The sequence below is a fragment of the Mus pahari genome, chromosome 11 (assembly GCF_900095145.1).
Source record: "Mus pahari chromosome 11, PAHARI_EIJ_v1.1, whole genome shotgun sequence".
NCBI classification, from domain to species: domain Eukaryota; kingdom Metazoa; phylum Chordata; class Mammalia; order Rodentia; family Muridae; genus Mus; species Mus pahari.
In genome coordinates, this window is record NC_034600.1 from 52,423,623 (window position 1) to 52,449,296 (window position 25,674).

Consider the following 25,674-nt stretch of genomic DNA (forward strand, 5'->3'; position numbering starts at 1 on the left):
ATATATATATATATATATATATATATATATATATATATTCTTAATGAACCTGAAGCCATGCATTCGGTGACCACAGCAGGAGGCAGGGAGAATTACTCTGTGCAGTGTAAATGTCAGACTCATTGGTAAAGAAAGTACATTGGTCTTGCAGTGTCTTGTTGATTTAAATATGGCATTATGTACTCTTCAAAGCCCTTCTGCTAAGTCTTTCATTTGAACTCGGGTGTATGTTTGTATGTGTATTCATCTATTGAATATACTGTATTTCTCTCCAGAAATTCTGATACATAGTATCAGAAGAGATGTTTTAGACATGAAAGCCAGGTATAAGCTGTATGAAAAAGCTCAATGAGTACTGCTGGTACCCTTCTTGTCTTATCTTAGTCTTGATTTCCCCAGTAAGGTTTCTTGGTAAGAAACAAATGAGGTATTTTGTGAAACCCCACATAATGTAGCGATAGTTCCACTATCTTTCGAATTATGCTCTTGCTTTTATTGTACACATCTTATAGTCATTTATAGACCCGAGTTACTGACTTACCTTCTAACTTGGTACATTGTCAGGAATAATGCCTATTTTTTTCTAGTCAATTTCATCATCTTTCCTGTGTCTTAAGTCTATTTCTAGTTTCACTGATCCTATTTTCTTGTCTTTGTATAAAAGTTCTTAATTTATCATCATCATCCTCATCATCATCATGCCAGTTTTTCTTTGACTTCTCTGAGATGTTTCTCAATGTCTTTCATCACTGAGCTCTCTGTCTGAATACTCCAGCACTTACTATTTTTAATCCTACATTAGATATCTGATTGCTTGCTGTTTTATGCTGTTTTCCATCTGTTTTCCCGCACTTGTACTGCATTTCCAATGTTCCTTCAGGGAACCTAGAGAGCAGATAAAGTGTTGTGTATTGCGTTCATAAACTCCAAAGTAGTTAATATACTATTGACTTTTTTTTGTTTGTTTAGATTTTATGAAATTCTTTCATTACACATTGTTGCAGCATAAAAATGCACCAGCCTAAGAAATGTGTGTAAGCAAGCCAGAATCATTTTAGCCTAGATTAATGTAGCCTCTACAAACCTTTGGTGTCCATGACTGTCTTTTCAAACAATAGTCATTTTATGATGCTCAATGTGCTTAACTCCAATTTCTTATTTCTGACTGAAATTACACACACACACACACACACACACACACACACACACTTCACTGAACTATGTTAAGTGCTTGGATATACATGCAATGAAACTATAGTTTCATAAAATAGTCAAAAGACAGAACCTTGAACCATGGTCATATTAGCAATCACATTTTGCCTAATGAGCACCAGCAATTTTTATAGAATTTGAGACGTGTGAAAAATTGTGATATTTTCATATAAAAAAGCACTAGTGGAAAGGCATAAAAATGTTCTTGCTGCGCAACAGTAAACAGGCTCATGCAGTCAGAGATAATGCAGTTTCTATGCAGATATATATGCACATTGTGGTAGTTGAAAATACCCCTCTCATAGGCTCATAGGGAGTGGCAATTATTTGAAAGGATTGGGACTTGTGGCCCTGTTGGAGGAAGTATGTCACTAGGTTTTGAGGTTTCAAAAGCTCAGACCAGGACCAATGGCTCACTCTTCCATCCTACTCTTTGCTCATCTGTTTGTAGAAGTCTTGGCTCCTTCTATACCACCATGCCTGCCTGCATGCTACTGTACCTTTTGTCTTGATGATAATGGACTAAATCTCTGAACCTGAAAGCCAGCCCCATTTAAATGCTTTTCTTTATAAGAGTTGCTGTGGTCAAGGTATCTCTTCATAGCAATAAAGTACTGGCTAAAGTACACATATATGTTTATTTCTTTTTTTTTTTTAATGGAAAATAGATTCCTTTCTAATATGTTACATCCTGATTACAGTTTCCCATCCCTTTACTCCTCCTACTTCCTCCCAACCTCCTTTTTCATTTATATCCACTTCCTCTCTCATCGGAAAAGAACAGGTTTCTAAGAGATAATAATAGAATATAACAACATAAAATATAATTAAAAAATTATCACATTGAAGTTTGATAAGATAAACTTACAGAAGCGAAATAACCCAAGAGAAGCCACAAGTATCAGAGACCCACTTGTTTTCATATTTAGAAATTCCATTAAAAAACTATACTGGAAGCCATAATTTATACTTAGAGGACCTGGTGCGGACCCGTGCAGGTCCTGCAAATGGTGCCTCGGTCTCTGTGAGTTCATGGGAGCTTTGATCATGTTGATTTTGAGGGCCCTGTTTTCTGAATGTTCTCCAACCCCTTTGGTTCTTATACTCTTTCTGCCTCCTCTTCCATGGCGTTCCCTAAGCTCTCAGGGGAGATATTTGATAGAGACGTCCCATTCAGGCCTGACTGCTCCAAGATCTCTCACTGTCTGTATAGTTTCTGACCCTAGCTATACATATTTGTTCTTATCTGCTGTAGGAAGAGGCCTCTCTGATGATGGCTATACAAGGCAGTGCTCTGTGAGTATAGCGGAATATCATTAGAAGTCATTTTATTATTAATTTTTAAGACTAGTAGTATCCTAGATCTAGAAAGACAAACATGGTATGTATTCAGTTATATGTGGATATTAGATATTAAATTACTAATAACCAAGATACAGTCTTTAGAGGCACAGAGTATAAGAATAGAGTAAGCAATGAGAGGGTACCAATAGATCTCATTAGGAAAGGGAAATAGAATAATTATCGATGGGATGGTGGTTGCTAGAATGGGAGGATAAAGTGGGAGGGAGTGGAGATGGGTTGTGAGAGGGAATATGGGGAGAGACAGATGAAACTACCAGCCATTTGAGTGGTAGTCTGAAAACTAAATTCAGTAGAAATTTCCCAAGATATATACATATATGAAGGTGATTTAAATGAAATTGCCAAATAATGAAGGAGAATCTCACCTGACTATCTCTTGTTACTCAGTGAAGCTTCCAGTACTGGATTGGGTTCTCTCTAAGTGAGTCATTGACCAAAGCGATCTGATGGGGATCCCCAAAGAACACACACTGTTGCCAAGACAACAGATTGTCCTTCACAAACTGACAGCAAGTTCCCATTGTTGAATATGACACCTTCACAACTCATCGAACATGGAGAAGGTCAGCTAGAGTCTCCCTAGAACCTTAACCTGTATCCCCTAGTGTCTTTGGTGCACAAGGAACTTTGTAGTCTACCAAAGGAGAGAGATAATACCAGCCTTTGATCTGTAATGGTGTTCTGCCTGCAAGATGTTCTGGAGAAATGGGGGGCACAAAGCTTGTTGCCAACCAATATCTGAGATGACCAAAGCTCTATGCTATGAGACAGAACCCATACCTGATACTGCTTGGGTGACCAAGAACTGAGATTCCTACAATATATATGTAGGAATTTCAGGCTGGAAATGAACTTAAAGCAGTGTTTCATACTATAAGCATAAATTAAAAAAAAGTAGAAGAAACTGATTTTTAAAATATTAAAAATTTGTTGTTAGGGGACCATATTTATAAATCAGAAGCCAGTTTTTCTTTCTTTTGTTATATGACTGGCAGACTTTTGTTTTAAACTTATGTTACTTCACTTTGAAATCAACCTGCATATTGTTGGTATTCATCATGTTTACTGGGTTGTGACTCATGTGTCCAACTTGCAGTTAGATGTTGGAGAGCACATAGGGGATTCTGTCAGTGTGGTTGACTGATTCTTTTTAATGCCAGTTTCTTGAAAAATTAAACTGTAAAAGACACCTTCACCATCTTCCATGTCTACCCTTGCCTCGGGGCATAATCCTGCAAGACTGCTGTGAGAAGAAAAGGTTACTGCCTGCTCTAACAGCTTATGAGATTGAAACCTTTCCATCCCATCTTGCCTTCTCAATACTGCCAGCAATGGAAGGCTGTTCTTTCTCAACCCTATGATGTAGTTGTCAACACTGTGGGATTAGGAAGGGTATAAGTGGTGGAGGAAAACCATTTATCAAGGCTTTTTAGAGGGAACCTTCCAGGTGTTTACAGTTCCTCACTATGCTTTGACATGTATTCTGTCCCTAAGTAGATGTTTATCAGGATTCTAATGGCCTCAGTCACTTAAGTAGACAAATTCCTTAGCTATAAGGACATCTTTCCTTCTTCCCCTGTATGTGTTAGACTGTAAGCGTCTGTCTTGGTCTCGTTATCCATCTCTAACATATTTTCTCCTAACATATTTTTTTTTATTTTGTGTATTAACATTTTTGCCATCTTTGGAGAACTAATCAAAGATTAACCAGTCTTTTCTCCTTCGTCAGACTTACTACTCCTTTCCTTTCCTTTGTAAAGAGTATGGGCAGAAGTATGAGGAGAAAAACTCCAGGCTGAGGGTTTTAATCACTTTGGTATCAAGGATCCCTCAAGGTTATTACGACTCTATAGCTTCTCTCCATTTTCAAGGTACTCATAAAAGTTTAAAAATACAATTTCATAGGTTGTATTCACTCCCCACAATGCCTGACTCTGTTATGTCTCTAGATTATAAATCCCCATCTAAGGGGCTCAGTCTTTATGGTTCCTGCTGTGCAAGAGTTGGCTCCCCAGTGCTCATGTAACTGCTGGGAGTGGAATCAAGTACCTGTCACCCAGAGATGGCAGGTTAGCAGGTAAGAAATGAAGACAGGCAGGTTCTTGAAGCTCATTGATAGGTAAGCCTGAGCAAATTGATCAATTTCAGGTTCAGGAAGTGATGCTGTCTCAAAAAAAAAAAAAAAAAAGCTGACATCTATACATGAAGATAACTAAAGGTGATCACTGGCCTCCATAGGCATTACACATACCCGTATATATACACACAAAAATAAACAATACAACACACACACACATACACCATGTGATATAGTCTATTAATTCTATAGATGGCATACAGCCTTAGGAGATGAAGTTACTATATTGAAGAAAAATCAGCACTCTCATGAGTATTGCAGCAGTATAAACAATAGCTAAAGTAAAGAATTAACCTAAGAATGAAAGGTGTGTCTCTATTGCTGTAGACAACTAGCACTTCAGAAACAGGGTCCTAAGCTGGAATTGACATGAACGGCACCCTCCCTAAGGACTAGATTTCATGGTACTTGCCACGCAAGCTTCCAAAGGAGGAAGGAGCCATCAGTCTGACCCAGCTATGTTACCTATGAGCAACATCAATGACAAGAAAAGCATGATAACCCTAAATCTTAGTAATGGCACTCACACCTTTGCAATATCCAAACACTTGCTAATTGGAATTAAGAGCTGCTCAACAAGAGGGTGCTATGCCCCATACTTTAAACATAGCTACCTAATCAGTGAGAGTGACATCATTGCTATTGAAGGAGAATCTGCAACCACTAATATACTAAACCAGCATATTACCTAATAGCATTCTATACATATTTGCTCTTATACCCACAGATAAGTGTAGTCTTCTTCCTTCATTATGGAAACTTTCCTTTGTCAAAATTAGAGATCACTACCAGTCAATATGCAGAGTTGTGGAGTTGCTAGTTCCAGTGATAGATCTACAAAACACCCCACCCCAAGGATCAGGGAACATTGCCGGAGGCAGGGGGCCATGTAAAGATTATGAAAGCCAGATCAGTGAGTTTACTGTGAGATTGTGTCTTCCAGTAATATCAGAAGCTATACCTACACAATTTTGTTAACATGACTGCCCAAACGTGAGTGAAATAAGAAAGAATACCAATGGACATGTCAAACTGAGCAGAGAGAAGCCCATGAGGCCTTAGCTCTACACAAAGAACTACAGGCAAGTGAGTGAAGCTTTGAGCTGCAGAGGTGACTCTCCTCAGGAAGAATATACTAATTAGCTGTCTAGTGCTAAATGGTTAGCCCTGAAAACATACATATAAGCAACATTATATGGACTCAACAGATTATATTTAGGAATATATATGTATATACATATGTGTATATAATAACAATGGAAAAGAGGCTATAAATTTGAAGGGGAGTGGGAAGGGGTATATGGGAGGATTTGAAAGAAGGAAATGTTGCAATTAAAATGCAGTATCAAAATCAACCAACCAACCAACCAACCAACCAACCAACCAACCAACCAACCAACCAACCAAACTAACCTAAGTGTTTGTAAGTACATGCATTCATAAAATACATATGGTGTCTTAGTATTGACAGTCTCAAATCACATTGAGAAAGAAAATGAGTTGACTAATAAGCTTTATCAGGTTGGTCTGTGAGGTTTTCTATGAGGGATTGTCCTGATTAACAATCACATAAAAGGGCCCAGACCACTGTGGTTGGTACAATTCCCTGGGAGGAATAAAGAAGATTCCAGAACGTGAGTGAGCCAGAGAGAGCGAGCCAGCAAGCAATGTTTCTCCAAGGTTTCTGCTTCAGGTTCCTGCTTTGAGTTTCTGCCCTAACTCTGATCAATGATAGATTGTGAACTGAAAATATAAACCAAAATAACCCTGTAATTTCCAAAGTTGCTTTTGGTATAAACGCTTTGTCATAGCAACAGAATGAAGCTAGAAATTGTCCTTTATCATAAAGGCTGTGTTCCAAGATGTCTTAGAATAATAGGAACTGCAGATAATAATAGACCTAAAATACACTTTGCTTACTATATGTCCTACAGTGTTATCACATAGTTGATCCGGTTTTGTAGGCTTTCTGTGCTTATGATGTCATTTTTACTTTATTGCACTTGTGATGTGGAGGCCACCATGAAGAAAATTAATAGATACCTGAACTTAGGCACCGTGACTCAAGCTCATGTAATAAACATGATGGTTGTTAAGTGGATAATGGGTGGGTGCTAAACACAGAGTGGATTCACTGGAGAGGATTTAAGTCTTGGTGGGATGGGAAAATATTTCATTATGCTACTCAGAATGACATGGTATTTAAAATTCATAGATTATTTATTTGTGGAACTGTTAAGCTTTTCTTTTTGACACAGTAATTTTTATTTATTTTTGGAAATTCATTTTTTTCTACTTTTGAAGAATGGTTGGCTGTGGGTAATGAAGCCATGAAAATCACAGATAAGGGTACACAGAGTGGAATATTATTGACTCTCTAAAACAAGGAAATTATATTATTAGTGAGAGGATGATGAACCTGGAAGACAGTGTCACCAGTGAAATAATTTATTCTTACAACATTTTTAACTACTCTAATCATTATTTTCAAGATGAAATTGAATATCTATCTATCATGATCTAGTAAGAGACCCATGGCTTGTTGTGTCCCTTAGCCTCAGTTTTCTGTTCTTGGGAAAGTTTCTTCTCACAGAAGTTTCAGGTTCAGTCAAAAATATAAGAAGCAACTTTATCTCCAGAAATATTAAATGGGTGGTAGTGTGGTTCATACCAGAAAGACAGGAAGAAGATAAAAATGTTGTCTGTTTTTGGCAATAAAATACTAATCATGCAAAGAGACAGTTTCAGTAAATTAAAAAAACCTTTAAAATTAGAAAATATTGGTCTAATTAACCTTCTGCATTTTACCAGCAGTCACAAACACATAAACAATGTATTTATTATTTTGAGGAGAATTTTTCTTTATATTTCTGAAGTTATAAATATATTCCAGGTGACTAGTAATACTTGGTGTGTTATTTTTGGGAAAAGTCAGAGTATGTTACTCTAGTTTATCCTAAATTTGTAAAGTTGGTTTTTATCTTTAAAAGTTCTAAAAAATTACTTTTATTGACTTTATGTTTTCTTTGCATGTGTTCATGGATGTGTGATATGTGTGTGCTGTAGTTTGTGTGTGGGAGTAGGGATTGCTTCCTTCCATCTGTGACAGGCACATCTAAACAAGAAGACATACAACCCTGGGGATGAATCACTAGGTGAAGTGTTTGCTGTGTAAATATGAGGACCTGAGTTTGGACCCTGACACTCACGTAAAAAGCTGCATATGCTGATATATGCCTGTGCCGTGGTATTGGGGATTGGGAGGTTGAACAGATGTATCCCAGGGGTTCATTGGCCATCCATCCGAGCTAAAATTCAAACTCCAGTCTCAGTCTCAGTGAAATACAGTTTTTTTTTTTTTTTTTTTTTTTTTTTTTTAACGATGTGGAGAGCAATAGAGAAGGATACCTAGAGTTGACCTCTGGCCCCCACAGAAACACACACATGTGCAAATGCATCCTTATACACATGTGCACACGTTGTGCACACACACGTTCCACGTAAACCAACACACTTGAACATGAAAACTAATCACCCATTGTTAATTCACTCATTAGGTGTGATTGTGAAGATTTTGTGGTAAAATGTAAGTCTCATTCTCATATCAGAGTGAGGACATCATGGCTTAGGTTGGATAACTCTCTCAACATGAATGGACATTTTTTGGTTTCAGTGTTCTCCAGAGAGAATGCAAGCAGGGACATATGCAGAGCTCGATTGTTTTAAAACAATGCTCGCATCAACCACATCCATTATAAACATCCGTGCGGCGATGACACCAGGTGTCACTTGCTGGCAAGGAGCCTCCCCACTGTTTACAGCACTAGTCCTATTGAAATGAAATGAAATCTGAGTGCTAACCTATATACTTTCAGAACATAGCTGAGAACCCCGAGGCTGCCTGGACTATGAGTTCTTGCCAGATTAAACATTTAACTTCTATGGCCACACATCTCATGAAACACCAGAGCTTCCTTGAAGTCTTTTTCACAGTCTTTATTACTGCATAGCTGATGGATTTCAAAGCAGTTCAGATGAACTTGGCAACACCATGGGAAAGGGAATTTATGCCATTTTATGACAGGACATGACAGCAAAGTCTTTTGGTAAAATGGTTGGGGCTTTTCAGAATATAGATACTGGTTAATGTTCTATAACCTTGTGCCATTCTCTTAGGAGATCAAGGATTAAGTAAGAGTTTCTCTCCCAGTACCAGAGCTGATTTAGATCATCAGGTAAATAATACCCATGAGGAAGATCTAGGTGTCCTCCTGATTGGTTAGTGGTTATTATTTTATAGAATATAATGTAGAATAAATATAATATAGAATAAATATGAACTTCTATCAATAGTAAACTCAGATATAGGCAACCAATGGCTTCTGAGAGAGAGAGAGAGAGAGAGAGAGAGAGAGAGAGAGAGAGTTGTGCAGACAGGGAAGGACTGGGGAGGGGTAGGAGGGGGTCTGTAGATCATTTAAGCAATACTCATGCATGAAAGTCTCAACGTGATAAAAATTAAATAACAACAATAAAACCCACAGTTTATATTGTATGTCCAATTTATGATGCTTTCTCCTGGTATGTGTTCTTGTGCATCTAGTGCAGGTATCTATATGGATGCATGCACACATATGCAGGTAGAGGACAAAAGCCAACCTTGTATATCAGTACTCAAGAGCTGTGTACCTTGGTTGTTTTGTTTGTTTGTTTGTTTTTGAGGACATTGTTTGTTCTCTCTTTTGAACATGGGACTCACTAATTAGTCTATACTGTCTGGCCAGCAAGTATAGGGACCTTCCTGTCTCAGCTTCTCCAGCACTGCAGTTACAAGGGCACAGCACTGTGCCCAGCTTTTTAAGTGGGTGCTGTGACCCAAACTGAGGTACGCCTACTTCCATGGTAAACCAATGGCTGGGTCTGCAGAGCCACACAATGCATTCATATTCATTACAGTCCTATACTTAGACAGGGCTGGGTGTGGTGGGAGGAGTCAGTGGTTCACATACACAGGGATGTCGGTGTAGTGTTGTTGTCTTTAGCTCTGCTTTCTTGGCTATCTTTTTACGTTACCTTTGTCTTCTTAGGATCACCTTGGTGATGGTATGTGTGGCTGGGTGTGAATTGAGGGGGCAGCAGCAAGAGTTGCTCTAAACTTTGTTAAGATCTGAGTGCCAGAGGCAGAGAGAATTGGCTCTCAGAAGGAGGGGGTGTAGTTGGGAATGTGTGGGAGGGCTATTAACATCTGGTTTCTTTCCTGCTGGCTTGTTCCACAAACTTCCTTCTTCTAAGACATCTTTGTGTGTTTTATCATATTTATTTATTTTTCTCTGCTGAGCACCCAAGGAATCGAAGAACTGGCTAACGTTTGCAAATGAAGATCAGCTATAAGATCTAAACCACACTGTCCCATAGTAGTGTGGTGCTTGGAGGAGAACTTATACGTTCTCCATCCAACACACGGTTGTAGAGCACACAGTAGCAGATGTCACACCCCTTTTTGGCATCGACACCCTATTTTGTAAAGTTAGGAGATCTCAAGACCATAAAAAATGTCCTAGGGTACTGTTCTAATTCAAATACACATGTATGAACATATGCATGCACATAAGCACTTATGCACCAATACATGCACACATGCAAGCATGCACACGTGTTACCTTCTGCAATGATTTCTTTTCTGTGATGCATTCTTTTGCCCCTTTCTTCACATTTTTGAGCCTTCCTCCAATTTCCCTACTTCTTGTAGCCATGTTCCTTTTGACTGTCCGCTGAATTACAGTACCTTGCCTTACCTGCAGGAAATACTAAACAGGGTCTGTAAGTGGGACAATCAGCTCTGGGGATGTGGGTTTGTTTTTGTCACCATGATCCATTTTTACTGTGGAGTTATCATAACTAAATTCTGTTGCTTACTGTCAGAAAAAGTCAGTGACAGTGGAGATTACAAGTATGTTTATGGTACATATTTATTGAACGGTTCACTGTGTCCATTGTAGTTCTATATAATTTCTTCTTGCAATGAATCTAATAGTCCTTGGAATATAGATTCTCTTAAAGAGCCATAGAATTTTTTGGATGTGTACCTCTGATCCCATCCATCTGTACTTATTGATTTTACAAATATATATTTATATAATTATATATTTTATATATTATATTTAAATAATTTTTATAAATATAATATATTTATACATTTAAGGGGTACATTATGGTAGTTTAATACTTGTAGAAAATGTGTAATGACAAAATCAATTGAAACATTCATCTTGAAGAGATTCTCATCTTGGTCATGCTTTCCTGTGTTTAAGGATTCAAGGGGACACTGTGTTAAGGCATCACAGTGATTGATGTTGGCAAAATCACATTAACTTCTGGGTGGGATTGAAAACAATATCAACTCTCTGTTCTTCCCATGGGGTCACCCGCTGATGATGGAATGAGCTGGCATCCGTTCTGAAGCTGATATCTGTTGGAAGGCTTTTCAGACAAAGCAGGAAAGAAAGAGGAAAATTTTAAGGAATTAAAGATAATTTTCACGGAATAAGAAAATCCCTACTGATAATTTCCCCAGACATACTTAGAGAACCTATGTAAACAGAAAAAGGACATTTCAAATATTTAATCAGAGTCAAGGCCCAGAATAGAACAGAAAGGCTGAAGAGATTACAGGGGACAATGTGGTCTGCAGAAAAGGATCAGAGAGAGTTTAAGAACAGTGATAGGGCTGTAATAGGCTCCGAACGTTCTGCGGTCTTCAGTTTCGCACACTGGTTTATGTTGACTAGTACCAAGAGACTGAAATACTAGCAGTTGGGCAGACCTAGGCTGCTGACTAAGGTGGCTAATAGTCTAATGGGACTATGAGAGCACTTGGTTTGTGGCTAGTGTAGACGGTGACATACTCAAAGTGTAAGATGCTCACCATGTTTTGAAGACTGCATATGGAGAAAAACAGCAGAAAAAAAGAGCTCATTAATAGTCTAACATTGATTAGATACTGGAATGATGAGAGCATTTTGAACACGTTAAGTTAAAATGTATTACTGAAATTAATCTTAATTTATGAAAAAAAACCTGTCCTTACTAGAAAATTGAAAACTATACGTGTGGTTCTTGCGAGTAGCCTGTATCCCATTTCTACCATGTAGTGTAGACTTAGGCACAGCAAAGCTCTGTGTAGGAAGCTTAGCTGGCTGGGCTTCAGGGTATGCATCTCTGAAAGTCAGGAGCAAAGATGACTGGAGGGACCTGGTCCTCGAAGGCTTTGATCACATTCTTTCTTTAGTCCATGATTAACCCTGAGAAAGTGACTTGCTCTGAACATCCACTTATGCTTTCAAGTTGGTGACGCATTACCTTGGACACATTAGGTCTCCCAATGCTAGTCAGATTGCAAATAATCTCTAAGTATAGCTCATTATTTATGGTAGCAAATGGACATGTGCACCTCAACATATTGAGAAACCCAGGGTGGAGAGTGTAGGGCAAGGGTCACAGAATGAATCACAGCCTGGGTAAGGATTGGCATCTCTATGAGTCATTCTTGAGTTTAACCACTAGACAATTTTCCTCTTGAGAAATACTAAGTGCGATGAATCTTTCCCACCAGCATCCCAAGGACTGTTGAATCAGTGTCTGCCAAGATAACTATTAAGTAATAAAAGTGAGGTGGGCGACATGAAATTTTGTGGATCCTAGCCAGCAGCGATGTGCTATCTGTGTAAGAAACTGGCCCAATCTGAGAAGTTTAAAGGGAACACGGTGATGTTATGTCTTTAGGGAGACGTGGAGGGAATCCCACGGCAGAAGTGAAAGTGCTACTTCCTGCTTTTAAAAAATCATTTCAAAATGGAAACATATATTTAGAAAAATACTAAGACCAGGTTCATGGTGCTTTTTCACAAGGCTGAGGCCCCAGATGGGTGGGAGTGAGAATTTGCCTAAATTCTTTTCTGTCCCAAGAGGTATTTGAGCAGTGTGCTTCCACCTGTGAAGATGGTTACACCTGTGAGGTGGGCATATTTAAGCTTTCGAGGGTTGTAGTTTATGGCACTGAGTTTTGGTCCCATGACACTTTATGCACAACTTTCCTGTGGCAGTGATTGCAATCCGGTGAGTACCAGCACCTGTGCTCGAAGCTGCTCTTTGTATTCTGCAGGTGAAGGAATTTAGTGTTTCTTTACCATTTCTTTTTCTAATATTGAGGAATGTAGTAGGTACGGGTTGCCACATAGGTAGTGGTTTGTGAGAATTGAGGAACTGAGCCCAGTTATGTGACCATCCCCCACCCCCAGAAAAAAAAAAAAAGAAGAAGAAAAGGGAAGAGAGTACTCAGGATGTAAAAGGCCTTTTATTGAGAGACTAACCAGTTGGGACACGAAGGCATGAGCTGCCATTCCACAGCACCTGCCTATTGTAGCTAGAAAAGGGTGGGATGAAGATGGCCTTTACATCTCCAGGATGGAGGTGTTAGAAGCTGGATCAGGGACTGGATCAGAGGATCAGGGGGGAGGTAAGGTAGTTTATACGAGGAATTAGAGCTGGAGATACTTATGGGAGCTATGTGGAACCAACCCAGAACATGCAGATAAAGATGGTAGGCTATCCGACCAGGGAGTCTAATACTTAAGTTTGAAGATTTTGTTCTCTCTCTAGTGTCATCTCTGTTGTATAACACTATAGAGAAGAAAGAATTCACTAGAAAGGCTGATCAGTGGTGCTCCAGGAACTTGTCTCCTGTCGGGCTGACTCATGCCAACCTATTTAAGGCAGCCACTAGAAGAAGAAAGAGTCAATACAGAATGGCAAATTTCAGTATTTTGTTTTTATTTTTCAAGCTACTTCATCTGGGATTTAATGGGTAAGTTACAGTTCATTTTTAAAAATTTATTTATTTATTTGTTTACACCCCAAATGCTGCCCCTCCTACTGGTCCACCCCTCATGGAGTTCCTCCCATTCTCTCCCACTGATGCATGACAAGGCATGCAGCCCTTTGCTACATATGTGCTGGGGTCCTTGCTCCAGCCCAGGTATGCTCTTTGCTTGGTGGCTCAGCCTCTGAGAGCTCCCAGGGGTTCAGGTTAGTTGACACAGTAGGGTCTTCGATCCCATAAGGGTCCTGGCTGTGGCTATCTGCATTGTTTTGGGTCAGCTGCTGGGTGGAGCATCTCAGAGGACAGTTATGCTAGGCTTCTGTCTGTAAGCCTAACAGTATCATTAATAGTGTCAGGAATTGGTGCTTGCCTATGGGATCGGTCTCACGTTGGAATGGTTATTGGTTGGTCATTCCTTCAGTCTCTGCTCCATCTTTGGCCCTGCATTTCTCTTAGACAGGACAAATTTTGGATTGAAAGTTTTGTGGGTGGGTTGGTGTCCTGATCCCTCCACTGGGGGTCCTGCCTGGCTACAGGAGGTAGTGTGTCTTCAGGTTCCACATCCGTCTGATAGGCATCTCGACTAAGGTCACCTTCATTGACTCCTGGGAGCCTCCCCTATCTCAGGTCTCAGGGACAGCCTAGAAACCCACTCCCCCCCATCTCCAGCAGCTGCAGATTTCCATTTATTATCCTGGTCTTCTGGGTCTTTCTCTTGTCTCTTCCCACACCTGATCCTGTCCTCCTGTCCCCCTCATACTCCACTCTCCCATCCACTTTCCTCCCTCCCCATGACTATTATGTCCCCCTTCTAAGTGAGATTCAAGTATCCTCACTTGGGTCTTCTTGTTTAACTTCTTTGGGTCTGTGGGTCTATCATGAGTATCCTGTTCTTTATGGCTAATATCCACTTAGCAGTGAGTATATACCATGCATATATTTTTGGGTCTGGGTCACCTCACTCAGGATGATATTTTCTAGTTCCATCCATTTGCCCGAAAAATTCTTGGTGTTCTTGTTTTTCATAGCTGAGTAGTATTCCATTGTGTAAATGAACCACACTTTTTGTATCCATTCTTCAGTTAAGGGACATCTGGATCGTTCCCAGCTTCTGGCTATTATAAATAAGGATGCTATGAACATAGTGGAGCACCTGTCCTTGTGGTATGGTGGAGCATCTTTTGAATATATGTCCAGGAGTGGAATATCTGGGTCTTTAGGTAGAAATATTTCCAATTTTTTGAGAAAACACCAGATTGATTTCCAGAGTGGTTGTAGCAGTTTGCAATCCCACTAGCAATGGAGAAAAGTCCTCTTTCTCCATATCCTTGACAGCCTGTGCTGTCATTTGAATTTTTGATATTAGCTATTCTTATTGACTGCCTATGACAGTCAGCCAATAAGTGTTACATCTAGACGTTAGATAAAGGTTGCTTCAAGAGTTTTCATAAATAATTCAAAAGTATCAGAAAAAACTGAGATAAAGACTGTAAGAAATAGAGGTACAAAGGCAATGAAGAGGAGCCAGAGTCCCTCAAAATGAGTAAATCCTCAATTGAAAAAAAGTGTTTCTGCTTATGTATGCAAACATGTGTGTGTGTGTGTGTGTGTGTGTGTGTGTGTTACACATGCACATTGGGGGTGCAGTGGGTAAGAGTGGGAGGAAGTGTAAGTACAAATAAGTTATGTTTGTTTTCCCAGATTGCCCTTATGTGTACTGAGAGAAAGGGAATAAGGAGAAAAGGCTTCTCTGTGGGCTATGAGCAGCAACTGAACAAAGTTTGGGGGATTTCCTAAGAGATCACTAACTATTTTAACTCATTTTAAGTTAATTTTTAAAGTTAGAGCACACACTCCAGAGTTCCATGATCGCTTTTTCATAGGTGTGTCACCGTGCTTTGTTCTAATCCATCCCCCTGCCACACTACCACATCTCCCCAGGCCCCCTATTGCTGCCTCTTTCCTCACCCAAACGCTCCTTTCTACTTTACCAGAACACATCTCTCATCGCCATGCTTCTTATTGCTCACTTAACGAAAAGAACTGAGCTTTTTGTATCCATCAATTTTCTTACAGTTTTGAGTAATAGTACAATTCACAGTTGGATGCTTGTACATCTACAGGGAGGCCCTGTCCATCACAAGGTTAAATTCTTCTCACTTCTGTCTTCCCCCTAAGCGTGGTCTTGGTGCAGGACCAATGCCCCAATGATTGGTCTCATTGGACAAAGGTTCTGTTATCTCCAGAGAATGATCTATAATCCGTGGCTATTTCAATAATCCAAGTTGAAAATCAAAACATGAAAAAACTGCCACCAAAAGCGGTGAGGGTAGTCATCCACCATGTTTCAAAATGCATGGCTTGAAAATGTGTTAATATGTGTTTATGTGTTTATAATGTTATAATATGTGTTTATGGATTATGGTGAGAAGTCCTTATCTAGGATTTTCTTATCTAATGTCTAACTGCAATTAAATCACTTTGGGCAAGGACAACTTTGTGTTATTTTAAATACTGTATAATGATAACAATTAAGTATGACTTAATCTTACTTCGGGAGGTTTCTCTATAATTTAGAATTGGGATTGTATTAGGAGTCATGTAGGAATTTGTGTTAACACACACACACACACACACACACACACACACACACACACACACACACACAGGAGACCAATCCAGGAGTGTTGTTAGGGCCCTATGTGATTTTTTTACATTTATTTATTTTTTATTTTTTATTAGGTATTTTCTTTATTTACATTTCAAATGTTATCCCCTTTCCTAGTTTCCCCTCTGAAAAATCCCCTATCCTCTCTCCCCCTCCCCCCTGCTCCCCAACCCACCCACTCCTGCTTCCTGGCCCAGGCATTTCCCTATAGTGGGGCATAGAACCTTCACAGGACCAAGGCCCTCTCCTCCCATTGATGACCGGCTAGGCTATCCTCTGTTACATATGCAGCTAGAGCCAGGGGTCCCTCCATGTGTTTTCTTTGATTGCTGGTCCCAGGGAGCTACATTTCATTATTCCCAAATGTGACAAACTGATGTCTTGTTTGCTACCCTATGGTCAGAGTTGGCTGTGTCATCTCTAGATTAATTTACATGTTCCAGAGATATAAACATGCATAATGTGTAAAGTTCAAGGCAGAATGTCAGCATTTCCATCTCCAAAGACTCCCCAAAACGCCCCTAAAATTTATCCTCACGTCAAATTTTTCCATCTTACATGGTGACCCATTAAACACATTCATACTACTTTTCTCAATAAAATCGGGATTTTCCAAGGAAGGAGATCCATTTACTCTCTTCTGTCCTGTCTGTCAGCAATATTCTCTTTCATCCTCCTCTTAATTCTCAAATAGAAAATATTTATAGAACTGTAGACTATAGTGCCAAAAACCTTACAAATGCTAGAACTAATATTGTTCTTTTATTTTATAAATAAGAAAATAGGATGACCAGAAGCATTTCTTGTCTTTTAGACTCAGAACCCAGGAAGAAAGAAACAGAAAGCTGAATTCTTATGTTATTCATAATAAAGCCCCATATTCTTCCCAAGTTATCATTGCTTTATCCACTGTATCCACACCATGCCTGGTAGTCACCACATTAACCATGGGGGATGCTGTAGTGCTTATGTTCATGTCATTTTTATTTTATGTAATAGTGGTCCAAAGAATATGATCAATGAAGCTGGAGATTTAATTACCGTAAAGCATCATACTTGTTCTATTTAGTTTGAAATTATGTTATTGCTCTCATATTACGTGTAACCCCGTGTACTACCATTTCTTAGATGTTCCTAATTTATAAATTAAGATTTATCATAGGAATGAGTTCATCTATGTGTGTCCAGGACAAAAAAGCTAGTGGGTTTGGAGTTTGGTAGTCTCTATGGTTTCCAGTATCCACTAAGGGTCTTGGGATATATTGCTTGTGGCAAGAAAGGACTATTATATATTGTATTATTCATTATAACTTGAATTTAATACTTAATTAGTTCCATTTTATACAAAATGTTTGCAATTTTAAGATTTATCGTATATAGTAGTTTTCCTTCAATTTACTATAAAATGTTTTATTGTATATATGGCTATATGTAACTTGAAGAATTGCCAAGTTTACCTTATATTGTCTTCAGAGAAATACCAAAAATACCAAAAAATAACCTTCCTCCAGTCTGGTTGAAATACTAATGTAGTGGATGACTTCTATCAGACTGGTTGAAATGCTCATGTGAATATCACCAACAAAAGGGCCAAGCCAGAGAACTTAGAGCTATGGTGCACCAGGTTGAAAGGTGGCAAAATATTCCAACACCTACCAACTAATCAGAAGAGCCATTCAAAGTCCAAGGTGATTGGCCCAAGTTCAACTGGATTGATGGCTTCACACAAACCATGATGAGTGACTAGGGGGGACATGGGGAAGCAATTCTTAGCTTCCTGAGGAGACTTGGCTGGCTGGGTAACTCCTTCTAGGCCTTATATTAATTTGCTTTGCAGATCTCTCCATCCTCCTAGTGAACTGTTGCTATCGGGAGTCATAGAGTTTTCTTTCTTTCTTCTGTCACAGCATCGAGGACTAGAGACTCCCTTGATCACTAACCGCTCTTTCTTTACAAAGCGTAGCATCTAGAGGTCCCATCAGGCTGATATAGGTTCTGGTGTTCACTTCCTGTATCTCCTTTCCTACAGCACTTTCTCATGTTTCTCATGGCAGTTCATATTCATAACCCCAAACCTCTCAGAGGCCTGTTTGATTCTCAATTCCTCATTTAGGCAGGTTCAGGAGTCTAAAAGTTTCTCAGTTACTGCCCTTGAAACTTTATTGGCTTTTTAGTACTGGTTTTGTATTGCCTGTGTGTAAAGTTTCTTTGTTAGACCAAAGCTATGCTTTGCATTTGTATATCATTTATATGAGCCATGCATGGTACCATGTTCCTATAATCCCAGACCTCGGAGGTGGAGGCAAGAGGTTCAGAGGTTCAAGACAAATCTCAACCCATCCTCACTTAGCCTGTAGATAGAAAAGACAGTTATGCGGAAACCTGGAGACCTCTTTGTTTAGACTAGAAGGCAAAGCTTTCATATATGACTGGAAAGGATTTCTTGACTACATAACGAGCTGGTCTACATGAGAGTCCATCAAAGTAAAATCCCAACAAAACAAAATAGTCAAACAAATGATCGTTTATGCCATGATGAAAGTTATCTTATAACTAAATAATGACATCTCATTTTGGAGAAAAATATGTTTTTATTAGCATAATACTTATCTATTTTACCATTGAGCACTATAAATTAATAGTTTCTATTTTATTAGAAATTATTGTTAATCTCTTAATAATCACATGTAACCTCTTGTACTAACATTTTACTTTTACTAACATGTTTACCTAGTATGTCTAATTTATAAGTTAAAATTAATCATTACTATTCATGTATGTATGTTTATAGGGAAAAAAAGCCAGAATATTTGGGTTTGGTAGTTTTTGAGGTTTCTAGCATCTACGAAGGGTCTTGGGATGCATTCCTTGTGGAAAGTGTAGACTACTGTGTATTGCGTTATTCATCATATATTGAATTTATTGCTTAAATCAGTTGCAGTGTACACAAAATGTCTGCAGTTTTAAGTTTTATTGCACATTATACTTTTTCTTGGATTTACTCTAAGGTGTCTTGTTACATATGAGAATTTAATAAATGATTTCCTTGACAGTTACCAAAAGTCAGATCACTTAAAGAAATCTGCCGAAGCTGACATATACTGCTCTGGGATTGCCAGGTGTAATTAGTGGGCTTCAAGCTGTAATAGTTGCTTCCAACTTTTAAGTCAGGTTTAGAGTGGCCTATTAGGCAGGATAGCATTGTCTGTGACAATCTTAGGATGATCCTAGCTGGCAGCTCAAGATGAAAGGGCGCCCTATCCCTAAAAGCCAGAATGAGGAAGCTCTAGTAGTATGCTGGAAGTTTAATCTTTAACATTAGTGAAAATGGGAATTATAAGATATGAAATATTCACAGGGGAGAGAGAGAGAGAGAGAGAGAGAGAGAGAGAGAGAGAGAGAGAGAGAAAGACAGACAGACAGACAGACAGATAGGAGAAATTGTTGAGGGAGGATAGAGACAAACGGAAGGGATATAGACATTCTATCTAACTGACTTAATTTTCAGGTAGAAATAAAAATAAATCTATTTTCCAGAGGAGACATATATATGTCATAAATGAATACTTTGAGGATGTTAATAATAGAAACTTAGAAGCACAGACTCAATTGGATTTGTAATTCTTTCTCTCTCTCTCTCTCTCTCTCTCTCTCTCTCTCTCTCTCTCTCTCTCTCTCTCTCTAGCTTTTGGACAACTACAGATTACAAATAAATCTAAACATGGTGATCTTTTTTTCTTTCTCTCTTGTGCTATACGATGTACTCACAAAAGTTCCCTTTGCGCCTTATCTCAGAAGAAGTCAAAATATATTTTAGAAATAGAGGTGAAGAATGTTAGTGGACTGGGGAAAAAAAAAAAGTGTGATTAGAAACACAAGTCAAAGACAGAACAAAAGACCAGGAAAACACATGGCTTCTAAAAATACGTTGCGTGCTTAGAGAGCTTTGATGGTAAGGAAGATTTCTTGAGGCTCTTTCTACCTATTGAGTTGTTTGCCCTGAGGAGTATTAAAACTCAGTAAAGCCCTTGTCCAGCGGGGCAACAAACCATCCTTAAAGCTGAAATCCAAATCTGGAAGGAGTGAAAAAAATATTTAGGAAAATCTAGAAGATGTGTAGTAAAAGTTACTGCTGTTAGACAGAAGTCACAATCCCTGTCACATCTAAGTTGCTTTGGCAGTAAGTGTCGGTTCACAAGCAGCGTTACTGAAGCTCTCTCTCCTTGCCTGGAAATATGTCCTCCAACATGGGATTTAGTGCTCGACACCTAAATCATCTTGTGTTTGTCTAACGTTTAGGATTTCTGGTAGTTCAAACTGAGGGAAGCGTGCGAGATTTCTGTCTTGGGGATTTTGTGTCTGCCTCACAAGGGTTTGCCTATGGGGAGTGAGTGATAATGTAGAGGGAACGACCTCAGCAGGCCAAAGATGCTTTCACCTCAGGCTTTTCCTGAGTTGCTCTTTTCATTAGCTGTTAGTCAGGCAGCATGTGTGTGTGTGTGTGTGACAGAGCTGGGGTGTGGTGTGCTTTCATTGTAACCTGGTTAGATAGGCTGTGAAAAGAATAACTAGTAAATGTGTGTTCAAACCTTCGATGCATTCAACATTGGCCACTAAAAGGAATCCAAGGGATGCATGATTGGTTTCCCACCCTACCCCACCCCACCCCAAACAAGTCTTGTTTTTATCTCCATATTCCCAATCCCATTGAATGTGAACATCTTGAGCAGACAGAAGAAGTATGAACACATCCTGGGAGCCATTTTAAAATTCCTTGAAAACCCAGATTGCTGTAGGATAGCAAAGACAGAGAGAAGGAGAAATGGAGAGAAACCACAGCCAGTAGGTTCAGGCGGTCCCCTGTGATGAACTCTCTTGGCTGGCAACTGGGGACCAGAGGACACTGTTCTCATCTCTTCATAGCTCTGCATCATGAAGGTGTCATTTAAGACACGTTTTATCTTAGGATTAGCAGACTGGGTCAAGACCAGATCAAAGTGTTCGTTATTGCCTTCTCTTAGCAGAACTTTGATATCACCATTTCACCATGCACCTGAATTATCCCCTCCCAGCCCAACCACCCTCAGCCCCCCCACCCCTCAGCCCCCCCAGCCCCCCCCATCTGCTTTGAGTCCTGCTTACTTTCAGGAACTGATGAAGTTTTCTGACAGGTCATTTCCTACCCGCCTTTGGGCTTGGGTCTGAATAAGGAAGAATAATAGCTTGAGGGTGAAAGGAGGTGGAACTTGTCTTTAAGAGAATCCTAGCAAGAGGCTGTGGTTAAAAATAAGTCTTTAAAGCTCTGTGCATCTAGTAAAAAAAAATTTTTTTTAAAAAAATCTGTAATGTTTGGAATACTAGAAACTAAGACGAAGTAAACTCCTTTACCATTCCCCCCAATTCGCAGCACAGGTGACTTTTTGTGGGGCATCCTAGTTTCCCTGAAGATGAACCAGGGTTATATTCTGTGCAGTTATCAGTGACTTGTTAGGGCGTGTTGAGAGGTTGGGTGTGTAGTTCCTTGCAACTACCATACTTCCTTCACCCGCCCAGCTAGTCCTGATCCCTCTATTGATTGCATCTGGCTGTTTCTAAAGTTATACTAGATTTGCTGATAGATGTGGTGGCTTGCTAATACATTTTGCTCTATGGCGCTGACGTTTTCACTTATCTGTTGGACAATCACAGGCACTTTTATTTTTTTCAGTTGTAAAATATCGAATGAGACTGTGATACATTTTTTAGAGTCCTATTCTGATTTGTCTTGGTGCCATAGGTAGGTATTTTCAACTGGTTTTTAATCTCTCTCTCTCTCTCTCTCTCTCTCTCTCTCTCCCTCTCTCTCTCTGCATGTGTGAGTGAATGTGTTTGTGTTGTGTAAGTGTATTTGGTTGGCAAAGCGGCTATAATACTGCCCTTTAGATCAGTGGTGCTTTGGTTGCAAAAAATGTGAGCAATTTGAAGTTATTATCTTCTGGCTTCTTTTGTAGGAGGAACCAATTTACTTGTAAATGCTGACACCAGTAGGAAGTGAATAGAGCTAAACGAGCAAGGGAGAGGGATGCGTTTGACTTTTATCCTTTTCGCCCTGAGGCTGAGGATGAAAATATAGCCCATCCCTAATGTATGACACAGAAAGGGAGATAAGAATGCACTCTGAGTTTTGTTGCTTAGTGATCAGCTGGGGGAATATTGTATACATTTCTACGTCTTGAATAATTTGGCTGTCCCAACTCAAGAGATACTAATTTTTGTGTCAAGTGATATTTATTAGGTGTGGCAGTTACTGCAGTAGACACAGTCCAGGACTAGACTTCACAGACTATGGGGAGATGAAAACAAGGAAATAGGTGAACATAAAATATACAATCAGGCAGCACAAGAGATATGAGGAGTGATAAAGTAGAGACGTGAATAGGGTACAAAAGTCATTCTGGATAAGACATGAAGGATGGAGAGAATGTGAAGAAGGAAAAGAGGGAAGGAAGACAGAGAAAGCGAAAGGGGACAATAGAAGAGGGAGAGGGAGAGATGAGAGGGGGAGGAAAATGAGAAGATGGGGGGAGGAAGAGGAAGAGGGAGAGGAGGAGGGAGAGGAGGGAGAGGAGGAGGAAGAGACAGCTAAGCTATATCATGGAGACTTTGACCTCTGCTAGCTGCAAATCCTTGGAAGGTTTCTAATGTGGAATGGGTATCCTCTGATGTCTGGGTCTCAAAGCTCACTCTGGGGCACCGTTGCCTTGACAGATTACTGGCCATATATCATTGGTAGCATAAAACACTGTATTCTCTGAACAGTTATCAAGAAATCCCATGATACTTTGCATGAAAATCTAATAGCTAAAGACTCCAGAACTGCCTGGAAAAGCATCAGTTGGGACAACCATGAGATAGATGACTATATCCAATGGCTCCTAACTGGTGGGGAAAAGAAACTGTATTTTTAAAATAGAATGCAAAGAAAATACATATTCTTACCTGATCTGCTTATCATGTACACACTTCCACAGAAGAGTCAGGAGCCTGCTGGTTCTCAGCCACTTATCACTTTTCCAAGGTGCTATGAGTCAGACAAAAGGCCCTGGATGATGACTGAATCACATGAAACTTGTCTCTGCCATTACTAGTGAATGATGCCTCTAAATAAGTTCAGACAAGGACACCGTGTAAGTCGCTTCTTAGAGGGTTGAATGAGGATAAAATGAGTTAGTCCAGAAACATCATTCTTTACAGCATTAGCACTCAATGAGGGTTGAACCGTGTTTTGGGATATAGCACTCAATACTGAAGTGACAATATAATAGAACTAGATTATAGTCTAGCTAGGAGTCTGGCATTGATGATTTGGATTTCATCCTTTTCACCCTGAGGCAGAGGATGAAAATATAGCCCATCCCTAATGTATGACACAAGAAAGGGAGATAAGAGTGCACTCTGAGTTTTGTTGCTTAGTGATCAGCTGGGGGAATATTTTATACATTTCTACATCTTACACAACACAAACACATTCAGTCACACATTGATGATGAGTTCCTAAGTTTTGGGAATGGTCTCTGGCTTTTTGCTGGATAAAAGGTTTATTTTAAAACATAATATTTAAAATGTGGGATTTAAAAAAATACACATCTCTGGGGAAATATAATTAGGATGTGAGATTTTCTTTTTGGTCAAATTTGTTCTATAACTATATAACTATATATACATATGTATTACTAATATATATTTAGTAATATAGTAATACACACATATATATCAGTAATATAGTTTGTTTGCCTTAAGTAATGTCTATGATTTAAATAACTGACTTAAAATTTACATTGAATTTGTTATCAGTCTTGGACAACAGCCTCATACTGTCATTTTTTTTCTAAAAAACACCATTTCCTATCTCCATCAATGCTATGTACAACATTTTAAACAACGCAATATATGTAAGACAAACAATAATTCTGAACACATCCTCATGGAAAGAATGAAAATTCCTGATATATTTTCCCATCTCTGTTCTGAGCCTTTGAAGTCATGTTTAGAGAAAAACATCCCATCTCTTTGCAGTTTGTAAATCTCTTAATCCTTTTAGTGCATGTGAAGTGAACACTTTGTTTTGGCGATGAATTAAAAATTCCCTTCTTTCATTTCTTCCTCCTTCCATATTTTCCCTCTCCCACTTTTTCTTCCTCCTCTGTCCTTTCTTTTGAGGTTGCAGAAGGATCTAACTGTACACAGGCAGCCATGGTTGGATTGATGGTGTACGCTGAACTCACACCGTCATTCTTGCTGTAAATCACATGCTCTCGCATCAGACTCTTCCCCTGCTTCTTGCTTTGAGAATGGTGACCTCAGTTGATGTAGATTTTCACTGCAAAATGATATTTTATACAGTGATATAAAATAATAGAGGATGATTTGTTTGCTGACATACCACGACAATGAAAGCAGAGTCATTCATCAAAATTCTCCAGCACCCAACTGTAACTGAGATACTTGCCCACCTTTTCCCTGATACATTAGGAGAGTAAGAGATAAACACTGAGTTTCAAGACAGGGCGGTTCAGGTGGATTGACTGAAATGTCCTGTTTTAACCCATTCAGAAAAGTAAACCTGGTTTCAACCAGTTGCTTAATTTTCTATTTCTCTGTTTTCCTGTTTCCACCTTTCATGAAAGGTTACCTTGCAGGATCCAGTCTCCTTGGGATTTGCTTCTGTTTCTCAGATCTTCTGGGTCTGCTCAGCTCATTGGAACAACCATTGTATTTTGCAGGCTTGTTTTTGCCTGAGTCTAGGATTGCAAATAAAGTCAACCAAGATCTTAAAACTATATATTATAATTTTGATTTTTTAAAATTGATTACATGTGTTCTTTGACAGTTTCATACATGCATATAGGGTTGGTTGTTTCTCTTAAGTCCTCCTTTCTTATGTCCCTTGCATACCTGTTCCCTGTTCTCTTCCTTACAGGTCTCCCGCCCACATCTACTCTCTTTGTTTTGCTAGCCATGGATTTTAATCAGTTTGTGCCTCTACAGTTTGGAAATATCCATTGGAGCTTGGTGTGCTCACCCAGTGGGGTTGCAACTGAAGACTTTCTTCCACCATCAGTAGCCAATAGTTTAGCAGTAGAGTGCCATGGGCCTATCCCAGATGCATGACTGGTCGCTGACAGGTTCTGTAGATAGAATTTCTGTGTATTGTATGGATGCATCACCTGTCGGTTATAAAACCTATGGCAAGGTATGGGAGGGAGATTTCCCTGGGAAGATGCAACAAGATGGATTCATGGTACCTGAGCATAGGTAACCAGCCATGTGGCAGAATGAAGATCAGAATAAATGGGTTTTATTTATCATATTAAGTTATGATCTAGCCAGAGAGGAGCCTAGCTCTATGGCCAAGGTATTAGTAAATATATTTTC

At 39.2% G+C, this 25,674-nt stretch overlaps 1 pseudogene; it reads left to right on the plus strand.

The window, feature by feature from the left end:
• Positions 1-25,410, plus strand: part of LOC110328892 — a 51,111-nt pseudogene extending 25,701 nt beyond the window's left edge.
• Positions 25,411-25,674: the final 264 nt, after the last annotated feature.